General features: G+C 37.6%; 2 protein-coding genes across 4 annotated transcripts in view; one reads left to right on the top strand and one right to left on the bottom strand.

Annotated features, from left to right (window-relative positions):
• The window catches only part of GIN1 (gypsy retrotransposon integrase 1), a 45,427-nt gene extending 44,596 nt beyond the window's left edge, over positions 1-831 (bottom strand). For 2 of the 3 annotated variants that reach the window (XR_012471612.1, XM_074201412.1), the window contains exon 1: positions 651-831. The gene's annotated coding sequence lies outside the window, so the exon portion shown is untranslated. The remainder of the gene's footprint in view (positions 1-650) is intronic. The other variant, XM_074201413.1, reaches the window with a different exon arrangement.
• A 478-nt stretch (positions 832-1,309) lies between these two features.
• PPIP5K2 (diphosphoinositol pentakisphosphate kinase 2) overlaps positions 1,310-18,541 on the top strand; it is a 119,249-nt gene continuing 102,017 nt past the window's right edge. Inside the window, exon 1 of the mRNA XM_074201414.1 lies at positions 1,310-1,461. The gene's annotated coding sequence lies outside the window, so the exon portion shown is untranslated. The remainder of the gene's footprint in view (positions 1,462-18,541) is intronic.

Raw genomic sequence — 18,541 nt, forward strand, 5'->3', positions numbered from 1 at the left:
GTAGACAGATATATGGATATGTATATTTGCATGTACATAGTCTAAAATACTTTTCTCCAGGAAGCTTTCCCAGATCCCTCCAGTTAACACTCTCTCCTTAATATTAACCTAGTCCTTATCTACCTTTGTACAGGACTATAAACCTTGGAGGGTGAGTAGCAGCGTGAGGGTTTCGGGGTTTGGTCTTTGCAGCTCCATAGTACAAGGTCAGCAGGGAGGAGCTCTTTGAATCTTTAATCAGTATGTGTGTAATATCCTTTGCGATGGGGATTTCGCATCATCAAAACTTGCCTAAGCTATTATTGATAAAATACCGATTTCTATTCTGAAAGTTATCTTGCTCTTTTGATCCAGAAACCTCCCCTTAAAAAGAAAACAATCTAAAAAAAAACCAATCTATTTCATTTAATAAAATTAACTATAATTTATTTTTATCAAAAAAAATGCAAAACGCTTAACATCGCTTTTCCCTCTCTTCTCCAAATCTGAACATCTTTGGATCTTAGATGACACCACTTAGGGGGAATTAAGGAAAGGGTACCAGACTTCAAATATCCTGATCAAGGTTATCAAGGCTCAAGAGCCACAACAGCAAAGGATCTTTACTCCAGTCCCTTTGTGGAAAGGCCGCTCAGAGAAGACTACATTACCCAGAATGCCCCTCTGCTCCATCCTTGCTTCCTCCGCTCCTCCACAACTTCTCTCCCCTTCCTTGCCTCCCACGGCGGGTGAACAAATAGTTACTTAACGCTAATGCAGGTCGCCAACCAGAACGAGCTCCTCCGGGCGGGAGGAATTTCGAGAACAAGGTTTTTAAACCCAATCCCTCTGTAAATCCTGGCTCGCCACCTCGCCCCCCCCCCCCCCCCCGTGGCTCTCCGGCTTCTGAGGCCGCTTCCCGCGAGCCTGGAGAGCAGAATGCACGCTCCTCGCCGCAAACCCGCCCGCCCGGGAACCCAATCCGCAGGGAGCTGCGATCTTAAACCCGCTGGACCCCGAAGAGAGGGAACGATTACTTGCCGGAGGGGGGGCGCTTCAATCAGAACAAAAACAAAACAAAATAAAACGATAAAAAAAAAATCGCGGCGGACTGGGCCGGCGGAGCCCGGCACTTATCTGGCGCCGCCGGAAGTGAAGCCTCGCGGAGCGTTTAAGAGGGCGGAGCGCTTTGCAGGACGAGGAGGAGCGGCGGTTGGGTGCGCCTCCCGGAGGAGGCGGGGAATGGTCTTCTGCCGGAAGTAGTCCCGCCCGGCGCCTTTTCTTTGTAAGACTAGCGGCGCGGGGGGTGGGGGGGCGGGGAAGAGCGGGATCCGTGAAAGGGAAGCGGGCGGCAGCCGCGGCTGTCGGGGACCGCGAGGGCTGCCAGAGGCCGCGGACAGGCGGCAGCCGGGAGACGCGCCGCGGGGACGGGGCGGGCCTCCCGGATGGGCCCGGCCCGGAGGACTGCAGCCGCTCGGGCAGGTGAGGCCGCGCCGCTCCTCCCTCTCTTTCTCGGCCTCCCTGGCTCCCGAGCCGGTAGTATCCCCGGGGCCGAGGAGGGCGACGCCCTCTCCCCCCAGCCCGCGCCTTCCCCCAGCTTGGGGCCTTGCGGCGGGAAAGGGTCCGCAGGAGCGGGCAGAGACAGGCGGGCGGGCGTATACAAATATACATATCCATATATCTGTCTATCTATATATACATACACATATCTAGAGATAGATGTAGACACGGGTGATGACCCGGAGGTAATGGCCGCCTTGCTGTCAAACGGATTGCGGCGTCTTAGCCTTGAGCTCTCAGATAGGAAGCTCTTGGCTCTGATTTCCGCCCAGGGGCGCCTCCAAACCCCCTAAGCAAAACGAATGAATGAAAAGCGCGTCCCCTCGGGGGGGGGGTGCCACCCTGGGGAGGGAGCTTTGCTTCATTTTTGGTTCTGACCCCCGTGAACAAGAGGGGAAAATCTTTGAAGCCGAAGAAAAGATGCCTCTTCCAAGGAAAGATAGAGTGTAGTGTGGAGGGGACAACGCAGATGAGGGGGAAAAAGCAAAAAGTGACGCGTTTCATCAAGGAATAAGTGTGAATGAAGCAACAAGATAAAACTTTGAGCTCTCACTTTGGTTTCCAAAAAACTCCAACTCCTCCAGCATGTATTAAGTACCTATGTTATGTTTGTTGTATAGCGACTGCTTAATACAGCAGCGCCCTTCAAACAACAAAACTTCACCTGCTCTGGAGTCAGGAGACCCTGAGTTCAAAGGCGGCCCCAGACACTTAATAATGGCCTAGCTGTGTGACCTTGGGCAAGCCACTTAACCCCATTACCTTAAATAAAAAAAAAAATTAAGAGAACAAACTTAAAATTCCTGAAGTGAAGTATCCACAAAGGAATTTAGACTGTAGCCCAGGCCTTTTGTTTGTTTAAATTTAAGGAACTTTTTTAATGCACAAACTATAAAACCAGAATCTTGGAATAATGATTTTGCTCATTCTCACATCAAATTATATAGGAAAGCCTCAGATATTAAGAGTTTGTATTAAATTTAGCATTTTTAGGGTCGCTTATGTAGAAGGCACTGCTAGGAGTTAAAGATAGGGATTTTTTTTTCTCCTTCCTCAAGGAGCTCATATGAGATCATATATATATATATGTATACGTATATATATATGTATATATATATGGCATGGTGCCCAGATAAATTCAATACAAAGTGCTCCAGGAAAATGTGTGGTAGGAGAGAATGTTTTTATCTATGAGTATTAGAGGAATGAATACTCATGGAAGAGGTTAGTATATTCAAAAGGCAAGGATGAAGAGGGCCTAGTGCCTTTATGCCTGCCATTGAGGGACAACTTAAACCAATTCACAAAGACTGGAAAGTTGGTTGTTAATTTTTAGGAAAGAGCCAATAGTCCAGCTTTACCTGAATGTGGAATAAAAACATGAAAAGAAGGTAGGAAATTGTGTAATGAGAAGATGACATTGAAGATTTGGGCAGAAGATTTCTTCCCAACCGTCCTCCACCCACTGAGAAAGCAAGAAATATATTGCTTAATCATGTAAAACATTTCCATATTAGCCATATCACAAAGAAAAACAAAAAAAAAAGGAAATTAAGTGAAAAAATTATACTTAAATTTGTACTCAATTCATCACTTCTCTCTCTGGAAATGGATATCATTTTTTTCATCAAGGATACTTTGGAATTATCTTAGATCATTGTTTTGATGAAAGTAGTCAAGTCTTTCACAGTTATCATCATTACAACATTGCCCAATGACTTCCTAGTTCTTCTCATTTTACTTTGCATCAGCTCATATAAGTCCTGCCATGTTTTTTCTGAAACCACCACACTTGTCATTTCTTCCGAATACTATCCATCACAATCACGTGCCACAATTTATTCAGTTTTCTCCCAACTGAGAAGCATTCCCTCAATTTCCAGTTCTTTGCCACCACAAAAAGAGATGTTTTAATAAATTTTTACATATAGATCCTTTTCCTTTTTCTTTAATCTTGTTGGGGGTATAGACCTACAGTTTTATCCCCTTTCCAGGAAGTTCCAAATTGTTTTCCAGAATGGTTGGACAAGTTCACAAATTCTTCACCAGGTCATATTTTCCCTCATCCCTTCCAGTATCTGTCATTTCTAATAGGTTTGAGGTGGTACTTCATCATTATTTTAATTTGCCTTTCTCAAATCATTTGAATAGAGCATTTTATATAACTATAGATAGCCTTGATTTCCTTTTCTAAAAACTGCCTGTTCATAGCTTTTGACTATCAATTGGGGAATGACTCTGTTTTGCTTCTGATCACTGCCTCCCTTAAGTCACCCTCCCCTTCTCTCATCTCTCCTCTCATTTCTTTTATCTCTTTTCCCTCCTATTTCCCTATTGGGTAAAATGATTTCTATACCCAACTTTTGTGTGTGTGTGTGTGTGTGTGTGTGTGTGTGTGTGTGTGTGTTCTACTTTCCATGTCTCTTTTATATAAGAAAAGTTGTCCCATTCCACTTTTCCCTTCCCTCTTTTATTGTATCCCACTTTTTCATCTTCCTTTGTTTCCCCTTCATTTTTTTTTAGGTTTTTTTGCAAGGCAAATGGGGTTAAGTGGCTTGCCCAAGGCCACACAGCTAGGTAATTATTGAGTGTCTGAGACTGGATTTGAACCCAGGTACTCCTGACTCCAAGGCCGGGCTTTATCCGCTATGCCATCTAGCTGCCTCCCTCCCTTCATTTTTCTTATCCCAACATAATCAATTCACACTCATGCCCTCTCTCCATGTAGACAACTCTCGGCTGCTCTAATAAAGTTTTTAGGAATTACATCTATCATCAACTTTATTGAGTCCCTTATGATTACTCTTTCATGTTTACCTTTTTATGCTTGAATCATGTGTTTGAATGTCAGATTTTCAGTTCAGCTCTGATCTGTTTATCAGAAATGCTAGAAAATGCTCAATTTCATTAAATATTCATTTTCCCCCTGAAGGATTTACTTATTTCTGTGGGGTAGCTTTTTCTTAATTGTAATTCTAGCTCCTTTACTTTCCAGACTATCATATTCCAAGCCCTTTCATTTCTTCAAGCTGCTAAATCATGTAATCCTAATTGTGACTCCACAATATTTGAAATGCTTCTTTTTGACTCCTTGCAGTATTTTCTCCTTGACTTGAAAACTCTGTTATTTGGCTATAATTATTCCTGGAATTTTTTTTCATTTGGGCTCTCTTTGAGGTGGCTACTAGTAGACCTTCAGTTTCTCTTTTAGCCTCTAGAGCTAAGATAACCAGCAGCTTTCTTTCATAATTTCTTAAAATATGATATCTAGGCTTTTTTTTCCTGAACATGGTTTTCAAGTAATCTTACATCGGAAAAACAGACCTGGAAAACATGTTTTCTGAGCTTGTGCTTCTTATAGTCAGGTTCTTTTTTTGTTTGGTTTTGCTCATTTTTCTAGCCTATTTCTTGATTTTGAACTTTATTAAAGTTGAGCTCTGCCCACCTGGGGCTAGCGAAGCACTGTCCCAAGTGTTAAACTTTTTTCTTCCTACTGTTTTCAAAGCTAATTTTCAGAGTCTGAGTTTTCTGGACTTCCCAGGTGTTGATTATAACCTGGGGAGTGGTTTGGTCACTGCTTTCCTGATCTACCTTATAGCTTTTACCATGGTCACCTACAGCTGTACTTGTTCCCTTTTGACTGGGGACACATGGCTAGACCCATTGTTTACTTTCAGCAACAAGCACTAACTCTCTTTCCTGCCTTGGAACTGTGATCAGAATCCCTCTTCCTTTGTGATTGAAACACTCTGGAATTGTGACCCAGAACTGCATATGGATATCCAGTGCCAGCAAATGGTTGGCCCCTGTATTTCTTTCCAATCACTTGTCTGATTCTTACTATCTCTGGGTGATACCTCCTGAAGCTGCTGCTACTCCTCTTGCTGTAGCAGCCACCTCTGAGGTCCACTGCTGGTGCTTTGGTCATGCTTCTTGCCAATCTCTACCCTTGTTCCAGTCAGCTGACCTCTTGGGTTGTCTTAGACTGGGGAAAAAAAATAACTCTTCTTGAACTTTTGTTGGCTTTGCTGCTCCAGATTTTGATTTAAGGTATTTTAAAGTTTTTTTGGATGGAATATTGGGAGACTTTGGCCAAGTTGTTGCCTGTCCTTTACCATCTTTGTTGTACTGAAGCTTCTTAACTGGCTGGCAAAACCAGTGCTTTAGGAATATGCATCTGGCAGCTGTCTTGAAGATTGCTTAGAGAAAATTGATTGTAGGGAATCTAATCATGGCACTATTGTAAAGGAGGGGATAGCAGGAGAATTAACAAATTTAACTTTACATTTCTTGATCCCTTATCTCTTATCTAGTACTTATCTCTTTCTAAACATCAACCATTAATTATTTTTTTCTTCTTCCCCACCCACCACATCCACAATCATAGGTTCTAGGTGAATTCTATGTGACATAGAGTGAAAAGCAGAGTGAGTTCAGAGTAGGATTATTGGCAGATTCCAGATTGGGGAATTATTCAGCCTTCCCAAAGAAAGGAAGAGAAATTCTTATCAATAGTAAGGTAGAAGGCAGGAGTCCTCAGGAGAGATTAGAATTTATCTTAATTTGTCTTATAATTTTCTTCCTTGCTAGTTGATTTTAGGAAATTAATAATATAAATAGTGAGCAGTTTTTCCTTTTAAGTACACAAATGGACTAAGTATGGTAGTACATACTCTGTAGTCCTTGGTGCTGGAAATGATGAACCAGGAAATTTGAACTGCAATAAAGCTAAAGTCATTGTGTTGTTCTCACCCAAGTCCAGTGTCAATATGGTGAGCTCCTGGCTGCCTGAAGAGAAATAAAAACCTTAGGTGAAGCCTTTGTACTAACAAGTACTGTGATTGATTAATTGGGGCCATTCTGTACTCACAGCCTGAGCAAGATGAGGAAACGTAGTCTCTACTTCTTCCCCTACCCCCAAAAAGACTTGGAAGTTTTTGAATGATGTTCATTTAAAGACCTATGAAGTGCAGGCTAGCTATAAATCTGTGCTCTGCTAAATTATTTCTATTGAATCCCCCAATCTACCAGTCTTTGTAATCTTGTCAAAAAGGAAATGAATTCATTTGACATGGAGTATTCTCTTATCAGTATTTCTTGAAATATTGTTATACAAATATTTGAAATACCAAATAATGCTGTAGCTACAGAATTTACCTGAAGAAAAAGGAATTATAGCTGCCTTCGATTGTGTACCTTGTGTTTTTCCCAAATGAATCTGTTTTATCTATAAAATGAGAAGATTAGGCTAATCTCTAAATGGGTTTTTCCTGTTGTAAATATTTGAACATCTGTGTTGTAACCTTGGACTGAAGGTCCATGCTGTGTCCATTACCACATAATTTCAAATGAGTCCTTACTACAACAAAATAATACTTTTACATCTCCCTAATTGTCTCAGTGTCTCATTCACCAAAGCAGAAGCCCATTCTACAGACACAAGCTATTCTCTATCCAGCTTCTCCAGCAAATTTGTTCCCCATCCCCACTGTCTCACCTTCACTTTCTCCCTGACTCCCATGTCTCCCTCCTTATAAATCCTCTTTTAGCTATCAGCTTGTATGTATCTCCTCATGGCTAAACTTAATTTTAGTTATCTGGAGTTGATGCCTCTACTTCCTCTCACTCTGTTCTTCACTTTCTACATAATGACTTCTAACCTCATTATTTAACCAAAATATCTCTCACCAAAATTACTAACAGTCTCTTAATTGCATTTCTTTTTCTGTCAAAAGTAATACCAAATCCTCAAAATGACCCAACCTTATATGTCAGCCTCATCATTTAGGTTATTTCAATAACCTGCTGATTGATCTCTCTCTGCCTCAAGTCTTTCCCAGTCCATTCTATATATGTAATATAGATATAGATACAGGACATATATGTGTGTGTGTGTGTGTGTGTGTGTGTGTGTGTATAGATAGGAGAGATATGATATAAAATAAAGTATATAATTCCTGTATATATTTCCTATATCTGTCTATTTAAGTATCTGTTTATCATTTTTGTCTGTAGTTGTTTTCATATTATAACTTGTTACATTTGTGAACTCCTTGAGATCATTGTATTTGGCACATAGTAGGCACTAAAAAAAATTGTTGCGTTACTTAAAAGTCACTTAGCTTCCTGAACTTCAGTATTTTCATAGTTCTAGGGCAAAAGGTATGCAACACAAAATGATTTTAATGACCTTTAGATTCTAAGTAAAATTGCTTCTCTTTTATTTCTTACTTGATGCAACCTTTAGGGAAGCCAAACTGCCTTGCTTCTTCCACTGGTGTTTTAGTTCTAGTGATTTCAGTGGATAGTCAAAGGAGATGCACTAAATTTGAGATGCACTAAAACCATCAAACCTAAGATACAAAAAAGAGACAAGAGAAGAATGTTGGAACTTTTCCTTACTCACATCTAACTGAAAGAGACAAGAGAAGAATGTTGGAACTTTTCCTTCCTCACATCTACTGAAAGAAACCTTAAAATTTAAGTGCTTAAATAATATAGATGAATGTGGTGTTTACTATAGATCATCTGGCCCACTTAAGGCAAGGATAAATATATATATTAAATCAGACTCACCCTGACTCCAGGCAGATTTTGATTTTTGGTAATTGAAGATTGTTTTCATTTTTTCTGAGACTGGTTTATTTTAGATATCTTTTGGGGTTTAGCTAATATGACTAGTTTATAGTTTTATAGATATTATTTCTTTTGAATTCTCAATTTTGCATTTAATTGTTTATATTATATTGTGATGAGATTTTATTTACAATGATTTTGCCTTGTTTGAATTAAATTAAATTGGTTAATTTAATTCTCTTTAATGGTTTAGTTAAATGTTTGTTGATTTTGTTTTTATAGCTTTGGGAATTTCCAATTTATGAAATTTTCCTCAAATTTTTAATGTTGGCTTTAAAATTTCTAAATTGCAATTTACTTTATCTTCAGTCTTTATATTTTGTTAATATATGTTTTTAGAATATAATTTGTCCTCTGAGGACTATTTTAGTTATATCTCAGAAACTTTGTCTCTCATTGTCATTGCCTTTTTTTAAAAAGGTAGACTAGCCATTTTATTAACCTCTGAGGGATTCAAAGGGCTTGACAAATACACTATACATGGCTTTTGAAGGGGATATGACGACAGCACTTGAAGGTCTGAAGTAGAGTGGAGATGTCTAATCTTTTGTTGTCTCATGGACTGGTTCTCATCACCTCTCTGTAGATTGTACATCTTATACAATAATGTAATCTCACCCACAGTTTGGGTAGTAAGTAAAAGGAGTCAAAGATTCTTAAAGGTTGAGACTTTTACAATTTTGCACATGATGTTGCCTTATACTTGGATATGTGGCCTGGCTCCAGTCTTTTGATGTTTTTTCTGCTTTAATCATCTTCTGTTTGAGAAACTGAAAGAGGTTTATTAGTCTTTCATATAGTTATTGCTTCTGTAACTTCTTTAGGTAATGAATCTCCAATTAGATTTTTGTCTTTACTTGGGCTTCTTGAAGTGTTATTTTATTTTCATTGTTTTTGTTTTTTTGCAAGGTAATGGGGTTAAGTGACATGCCCAGGGTCATATAGTTAGGCCATTATTATGTGTCTGAGGCCAGATTTGAACTCAGGTCCTCTTGACTCCAGGATCAGTATACTTTCTATTCACCATCTAGCTGCCCCTGCTGCTGCTGCTGCTGCTGTTGTTGTTAATAGCCTTCCATAGATGATATGTTTAGTATTTCTGGTTTTTTACATTTAAAATTTCTCTGTACCTTAATACATAACATATAGTTGTTGAAGTACCCTATGGGGCTTTGATGATTCTAGACAGAAGAGGCCATAGAATTTCCATCCAAGATGGCTGCCTGAACCACCTCAAATAAAACTCAAGTAGATAAAAAAAATGATCAAGCAATCCAAAAAGAAATTTTAGTAACTTCTTCCATCCTAGTACTGAACAAAGAGTGAACCAGATTCCCATAGACAAGAGGAAAGGTTGCCTACCATCAGTAGAATAAAGTAGTCTCCCAGTGTGACAAAGATGAAGCTGTGATACTTAAAGGCACTAAGTCAAGGGACAGTGAGAGTGGAAAGCTTTTTTTTTTCTTTTTAATGTAATATAAGTTCTGGAGGGGAAAAAAATTGAAGAATAATTAGCTCAAAAGAGAAAGTAATAAGATGTACCCAAGAAAAGACTCCCCTGAAAACTATAGACTTCATGAGATAACAAAAAAATATTAGAACATAATCAAGTGATTGAAAAAAGAAGAAAATAATTGACTTAGAAAACAAGTCAAAGCATGATAGTTTTAGAATCTTCGGGCTCCCTGAAAACCATGATTTAAAAAATTATCTTAAAAAACTACTAGAAATTATTAGCTATTTTAGCCAGGTCACAGGATATAAAATATACTCTCATAAATCCTCAACATTTCTGTACATAACTAGCAAGATGCAGCAGAAAGAGCTAGAAAGAGAAATCCCATTCAAAGTAACTTCAGACAATATAAAATACCTGGGAGTCTACTTGTCAAGGCAGAGTCAGAAACTTTCTGAAAATAATTACAAAACACTTCTCACACAGATAAAATCAGACTTAAATAACTGGGCAAATATCAAGTGCTCATGTTTTGGCCGAGCAAATATAATAAAAATGACAATTCTATCAAAATTGCCCTATCAAGCAGAATTCCAAAAAAATACTTTAATGAGTTAGAAAAGATTATAAGTAAATTCATATGGAGAAATAAAAAGTCAAGAATCTCCACGATTTGATGAAAAAAAAAATGCAAAAGAAGGTGTCTTAGCCCTCCCAGATCTAAAATTATATTATAAAGTATCAGTCATCAAAACTGTCTGGTACTGGCTAAGAAATGGAGTGGTGGATCAATGGAATAGATTAGGTGCAATATAGCAGGAATTGATTACAGTAATCTGTGGTTTGATAAACCCAAAGAGTCCAACTTTTGGAGTAACTAATCTCTCCTCAATAAAAACTATTGGGGAAAATTGGAAGTTAGTATGGCAGAAAATTGGTTTAGACCAAAACCCACACCTTTTACCAAGATAAGATCAAAATGGATACAGGATCTAGACATAAAAAACAATTTTATAACCAAACTAGGAGAACAAGGAATAGTTTTCCTGTTAGATCTATGGAAAGGGAAGCAGTTTATGATCAGAAAAGAGATTGAGAATAATCTAGATAATTTTGATTACATTAAACTAAAAGGCTTTTGCACAGACAAAACCACTGTAACCAAGATCAAAAGAAATATAATAAATTGGGAAACAATTTTTACCACTAGTGTTTCTAAAATAGAGAACTGAGTCAAATTAAAAAAAAAGACAAATGGGCAAAGGATATGCAAAGGCAATTTACAGATGAGGAAATCAAAGCAATCCATACTCATATGAAAAATTGCTCTAAATCACTAATTTTTAGAGAAATGCAAATTAAAACATCTCTGAGGTACCACCTCACATCTCTCAGATTGTGACAATGTTGGAAGGGATATGGGAAATCTGGGACACTAATGCATTGTTGGTGGAGCTATGAACTCTTCCAACCTTTTTGTAGAACAATTTGGAATTATGCCCAAAAGGCAACAAAAATGTGCATACCCTTTGATCCAGCAATACCACTATTGGGTCTATACCCTGAAAAGATTATGAAAAAGGGTAAAAAAAAAAAATCAGCTGTACAAAAATGTTCATAACAGCTCTGTTTGTGGTGGCAAAGAAATAGAAACTGAGGGAATTGGGGAATGGCCAAATAAACTGTGGTATATGTATGTGATGGAACACTGTTGTTCTATTAGAAACCAGGAGGGATGGGAATTCAGGAAAGCCAGGAAGGATTTGCATGAACTGATGCTGAGCAAGATGAGCAGAACCGGAAGAACATAAGAACACTTTGCACCCTAACAGCAATGTGAGAGTGATGATCAACCTTAATGGACTTGCTTATACCAACAGGGCAACAATCAAGTACAGTTTTGGGATATCTGCAATGGGGAATGCCATCTGTATCCTGAGAAAGAATTGTGGAGTTTGAACAAAGACCAAAGACTATTACCTTTAATTTAAAAATATATATATTATCTTATGTAAATCTGCTATATCTCATATTATATGTTTCTTCCTTAAGGATATGATTCTTTTTCCATCATATTCAACTTAGATCAATGCATACTATGGGAATGATGTAAAGACTAACAAACTGCCTTCTGTGTTGGATGGGGGAGGGAAGCAAGATTGGGGAAAATTGTAGAACTCAAAATAAATAAAGCCTTTCTAAAATTTAAAAAAAGAATTTAAAATTAGTATAAAAAAGAATTTGGCCTCATTAAAGACAAAAATAGAATCAGGTCAACATACCTATTTATTAAGTTCAATAGACTTATGGTTCATTCATGAATGGTAGTCATTTAGAAACTGTACTGAAAGTAATAATTTGGAGGAGACTTTTTATAGGAATTAGACAAAATGATTGGTGGAGATATTGTAAATGGAAAAGGTACAACACAAATGAGAGGGTTGAACTAGATGATCACTAAGATCCTTTGAAGCACTTAAAATTCTGCTTCTTGAGGAGACTGTCAGGAATTCTATTGGGGGAGGAGGAATGCCTATGGATATCTGGACCTTATCTAAGCTACAGATTTCCATAAAACTAGGGATTCTGCCCTTTCCAGTATCTTTGAGCCAGCCTGAGACTGTTGATACAATGGGAAATTGTTTTCTAGAAAATAATCGGGCAAGTTTTTTGGTTTTCAAAGAAGAAAGTTGATATCTTTTATATACAGAGATGATCTATTAAGTTTTATAATTGTTATTAGTGGGAGAAAAGCAGACAAAAATCTCTATTGCTCTCTATACTTTCTCACATGTGACTCTCATAATCAAGTCAATATAAATACTGCCCCCTTTAAATTTATTTTTTTTTGTTCCAAGATTTTTTGACATAAGAATATCTGTCCAGAACCCAATTCCAGTCATGGACCTAATCCCATAAATTCTGAATAATTGCTATAAAGTCAAATAAGTCTCTTTTGCACTAGGATCTGATTAGCAGTTTATTGTGCTTGTGGCTTGATGGCTTTAGATTTTATGTATTGACATTTACAAGCATGGGCTTTATTAGTAGTTTTTTTCTTGAATTTTGTCTCCTGTAAACATCTGGCTGTCACAACTTTTTCTTCACGTATTTTAATTATTTTCTATTTTAGCTTTCTTAGATTGTATGCTATTTTCTTTTCTTTCCCATAATTATGATGACAAAGCTTTTTTCCACATTATCTTCTCAACAAATAAATCATCCTTGTTAAAAATGGTCATTCATGGGGCGGCTAGGTGGCACAGTGAATAGAGCACCGGCCCTGGAGTCAGGAGTACCTGAGTTCAAATCTGGTCTCAGACACTTAAGCCACTTAACCCCATTGCCTTGCAAAAACCTAAAAAAAAAATGGTCATTCACTCCAGCCTATAAGGGAATATGGCTAATTCCCTACAACTAGATGATCTTTTGACTTAATGCTACATGGACAGGAAAGCCATTGTATATCAAAACTTACTGCCCTCAAATGTTTTGTTCTGTACTTGATGCTTATTGGATGAATAAAACTGACACAATTCCAGGTCCATTCCCTGTAAGAGACTATAGTTAGTCTAAAATTGATAATTAGTATAGTAAAATATTTCAAAGAGCAGAAAGAAACATTTTGTTTTAGAATTAAAAAATGCAGTTCTGAACTTATGCACAGGTTATATTCCAAAAGTTTGTTTCTGAGTTAGTTTTATGGAATTCTGAATTCTTTCTTTGAGGAGATAATGGTTCTATCCCTTCCCTATTCATTTGAAAATTTTCTCTCATATGTTCTGTTCCTAAGGTCAAAGTTTTTATACTTAAAAAGTAAAGGTATTTTGTTTCCAGTATCCTAAAAAGTATACTGTTATATTCCTGTTAGACTAGCTGCTCAGGAAGTATTAGGTTCCTGCTGGCCAGCTTATCCTTACCCAGGTGAATGTTGAAGGGGCAGGAGACAAGGAAGACAAGGATGACAAGTTCTCCTTCAAGTTCTCCAAGATTTCTGTTTATTACACCCAATACAAGTGCTTAAATATCTTCCTCCATCCCTGGTCCACTCCGATGGCATTCTACAATCAAACAGTAAAACAAGGCTCTGGTGCTAGAGGATACCAGGTGATGAAAGTTTACAGTACTCCCACACATGACAGTCCCTTACATATCCCCCCCCCTTTTTAAGCAAAATTCCTTAATTCAGTTACATAATGAATGCCATATAAGTTGTAAACAAAAGTTCAAAAATAGTATAAACAAATGGTAATTAAACAATAGTAAAAGCAACTAAGCATCCAAGTCAATTAACATGAGTTATTAACATATTATGCACAAATCCACAGATTTATTCCAGAAGGGGGTCATAATTTGTGATATTTCACTTACCATAACCATGTGATGATAAATGAGACAAAGATTGCAAACTTTTTTCTTTTGCCAGTAAAAACCTTTCAAAACAATCAAATTCAAAACCCAAACTAAAAGGTGTAACATTTAACCGTACCTATTTCAGACCATAATTACACACACACACAGGAGTTTAGATACAAACACAAACACAGAAAACAATTCTCTTGTATCACATTTACCAAGCTGAAATTGATACCCTGGCCAGTACCAGATCTCAGAATATAGAAACATTTTCCCACCTCCCACCCAGTAGAGAGATGTGAAAATTGATGTGTAAATACACATATGCACTTCAGCATATGACTCAGCAGAGGGTGGGTGCAGCAGAGAGTGCGAGAGCATTTGAAATTACTGGAGTTGTTAGAAGCTGTACAATGTGGAGTTGCTGCACTTTCTGAACAGTAGCCAGCACCATTACAAACTGTCCAATAGCATGTGATATTTTTACTCTCAGCACAAGAAGTGCAGTTACTGTGTACCTCACTGCTTTTTGGTGCCAGAGCAAGATTTGCAGCTCTCTTGGCTATAGGCTGGAGATTGAAACTCCTGGCTTCTGGAGAGGAATTCCTCATAGGCATCAGGGTTGGCATCAGGGTCTGCGGCATCGAGGAGAGGTCTCTAAAGTTGTCTGTAGGTTTAGGGATTTGGGTCGCGCTTATGCATAGCGCAGGCAGGCAGCAGCAGCCAAAAGGAACAGCAATCAGGTCCTCAGCATCCCGTTTGTGACACGGGTATGGACTGCTGCTGAGGAAAGAGCTCCATCCCCTTTTGTGCTGCCTCATAGACACTTCCCACTGGCTCTCAATACTTAATACTTATTCTTACTTTTTCTTTTCCTTCACATCTTGTTCCAAGTTAAAATCAGCCCCTGGTAGCAATAAACCTGTTACATCTGCAAAGTTCTTTTTGCTCCCAGATGTCACCTGGAATTTTTTCTTGCTTGTATCTGCTGGTCTTTATCCCAGACTCCACTCAGATACCTTTGCCTTTGTGTCCCTGTTTGGGCACCATTTGTTATATTCCTGTTGGACTAGCTGCTCAGGAAGTGTTAGGCTCCTGCCAGCCAGTTTATCCTTACCCAGGCGAATATTGAAGGGGCAGGAAACAAGGAAGACAAGGTTGACAAGTTCTCCTAGTTCTCCAAGATCTCCTTTTATTAAACCAAATACAAGTGCTTAAATAAAGTCCCTGGTCCACTGCCACTCCCGTGGTACTCTACAATCAACCAGTAAAACAAGACTCTGGTGCTAGAGGAGACCAGGTGATGAAAGTTTGCAGTACTCCTTCACCCAACAGTCCCTTACAGATATCAGCAGCCCCACTAAAATAACAAATATTCATTCTGATTTGGCTTATCTTCTCATCTAATAATGACTTCATAGTGAGGCTCCCACTTGGGCCAGGGAGATATTTTTTCAACAGGGGGGCTCTTTTAAGCATCACTTTTATCATACCATGTAGGTATTCTCTTATTCTTCCTGGGCATAATTTCTCCTATTAAAAATAGCCACGTATAAGCCAAAATACAGCTAGCAAAATATCCCCACTTGTATTTGATTGGTCACTCTTATAGCTATTCTGGTACCCAAATTAGAGGATGAAGTCCAGTTAAACAGAAAACAGGCTAGATTTAGAGAAAAAACTGGGCTCAAATCTTGACTCTGAAATTTACTGTCTGACTGAAAGTCATTTAAATTCTCTAGGCCTCACTGTAAAGTAAGAACATTAGATCCTAAGGTCTCATTCAACTCTAAGTCAGTAAACTCTTTGATAAAGCTGAGATATTTCTAGGCTCCCTTGATTTTTACTATTCTATAAAGGAGGTACTGCAGGGCATTGTAGCTACTGTTAAGCATGGAGTCAGGGGGAAGAAACTGAATTCTACTACTGATACTCGGTGTGTATGAGATTCTGTATAAGTCACTTCTCTGACTGTTTCCTATCTGTAAAAATACAAATAATATGGGTATTTGTCTCACAGTGTTGTTTTGAGGATCACATGTTATCTGCAAATCTTAAACATGTTCATGATTTCATGTGTGTGTGTATGTATATATATATATGCATATGTCTATATCTATATATATAGATATAGTTATTCAGCCTTATCAGTGGGTGGGAGGAGGACTGGAAGAGAAAAATAAGAATTTTTTTAAAAAATATTTTAAAAATTCAAAAAGAATACCATGAATATCAACTATATAACAACAAAGGCCTTATTATGCTTGAGCTAATAATCTTTAATTTCTCTTTTAAATGCTTTTAATTCTTGATCTAAATGTTTAAATGTAATACAACAACCATGTAAGCAAAGCATTTATTAACTATTAAGTCGCAGATATTTAGTACAATGCAATTACTAAGTAAGTCTTCCATCATGGAAAACAACAAAGAGGCCCATAAGAAAGTACAAAACATATCAAGGGAAAAATTTTTGTGAATATAGGGGAGCAATGGGGGGGGTCAGGTAGAGGGAAGAGGGCAAGAAATGATGCATGTAGGAAATAGTGTCTGAATTGAGCTTTGAAAGAAACTAGGGTTCCCACTTCAAAAAAAATAAGATGGAGGCAAGAATGTGAACTAATGCATGAAAAACATGATTTTCTGTAGTCCTTGAGGAATATCAAATAGGACAGTTTGGCTGGAAAGTAGCATTCATAAAGGAGAATTTGTGTTTGGAAAGATAGACCAGAGTGAGATTATGAAGGTCACACAAAACAAATGACTTCCTATTTCATTCTAAGTATAATGGGACACATTGGAGCTCTTTCACTTGGGGGACTGACATTCAATTTGTTCTTTAAGATCATCAATTTGACAGCTGTATGAAGGATGGATTGGAGAAGGGATAGAGTACATATCAGGGGACAGTTAGTTGTAGAAAATTCAGATGAAAATCAACAAGGACCTGGATTAGGATGTTTCTGATGTAAAGAAAGAGAAGTAAACAGTTGTAACCAGTAAAATTAGAAAATAAATTAAGAAGTCAATAAACAAATTATTAAAACATTTTAAAAATTAAAGGGATAGGAAAATGAAAATGAAAGGAATATAAAACTGACAAAAAAACTTAGAGGATTTTTTTAAGGGTTTTTTTTTTTCCAAGACAATGGGGTGGGGCAGCTAGGTGGTGCAGTGGATAGAGCATGGGCCCTGGAGTCAGGAGTACCTGAGTTCAAATCAGACCTCAGACACTTAATAATTACCTAGCTGTGTGGCCTTGGGCAAGCCACTTAACCCCATTGCCTTTCAAAAATTAAAAACAAACAAACAAGCTAGACTATGGGTTTGGGGCAGCTAGGTGGTGTAGTGGATAAAGCAAGGGCCCAAGGTCACTCAGCTAGGTAATTATTAAGAGTCTGAGGCCAGATTTGAACTCAGATACTCCTGACTCCAGGCCCAGTGCTCTATCCACTGCAGTACCTAACCAGCCCTAGGATTTCTTAAGACTAACAAAATTGCCTAAACTATTAACTAACTTGACCAAAAAAATAGGCATTAAAATAAAATTATTAAAATTCAAAAACAAAGTTTCTTCCCTTTATTTGACAGAACTACATGTTGTTTTTAAAGTATGTATTAAATACAGTATAATAGTAAGAAAATCTCCCTGTTTGATATTTATTTTTGAACTACTAATAGTATATTCAGAAAATCATAAATGTAGATCATGAAGGGTCACTAGGCTATATAATCCAACTTCATTTTTCTTTTTAACAGATGTGGAAACTGAGGCCCAAGGATATTAAATGACTTCTGTAAGATCATGGAAATGTTAAAAGAGGGCCAGCTTTCTGCTGATGCTTCCCATTCATATACTTTTCTTTCCAGCCCCATCTTTTTTCATCTTTGCTAGTCAGATGAATATGAAGTGAAACTTTTTATTTGAAATTTTCTTATTATTAGGGATTCAGTATTTTCTTTCATATAGTTGATGATAGCTTGTATTTCTTCATTTTAAAATGTCTTTTCATATCCCCTGACTACTTTTATTTGGGCAGTGACTCTTATTCTTATCTATTTGTGCCATATTAGTCTTGAATGCCAATCTTTATCAAAGTAAATTGCTAAAGACCCCCCCCAAGTTAATGCCATAGAGTTCACTGATAACATGCCTTTGAAAACTGCCTGTTTATATCCTTTGCAATATCTATTTGGAAATAACTCATTGATATAGATATAAATCTATATAATCCCTTATAAATCCCCTATTTAAATTCTGCTATAGCTTGGACATCAGATCTTTTTCAGAAAAATTTGCTGCAAAAATGGTTTTCTGTTCAATGTGACAATTCTAAGTTTGGCATCCAAGATTAATGACACAAATATAAAAGAATAGGAGCCATTGCTCAAATAAAAAGTATAGTCTTCCCCCCCCCCCCCCGTTTTAAAATCTAGGTTATATATCCATTTGGGCTCCCTTGGGGGTATATGATGTGAAAGGCTTGTATTCCTTAATTTCTGCTCTACTGCTTGTCCTCATTTTCAGAAGATATTATACCTATTTTTTCACAA

This window comes from Macrotis lagotis, chromosome X (genome assembly GCF_037893015.1).
Source record: "Macrotis lagotis isolate mMagLag1 chromosome X, bilby.v1.9.chrom.fasta, whole genome shotgun sequence".
NCBI lineage: Eukaryota > Metazoa > Chordata > Mammalia > Peramelemorphia > Peramelidae > Macrotis > Macrotis lagotis.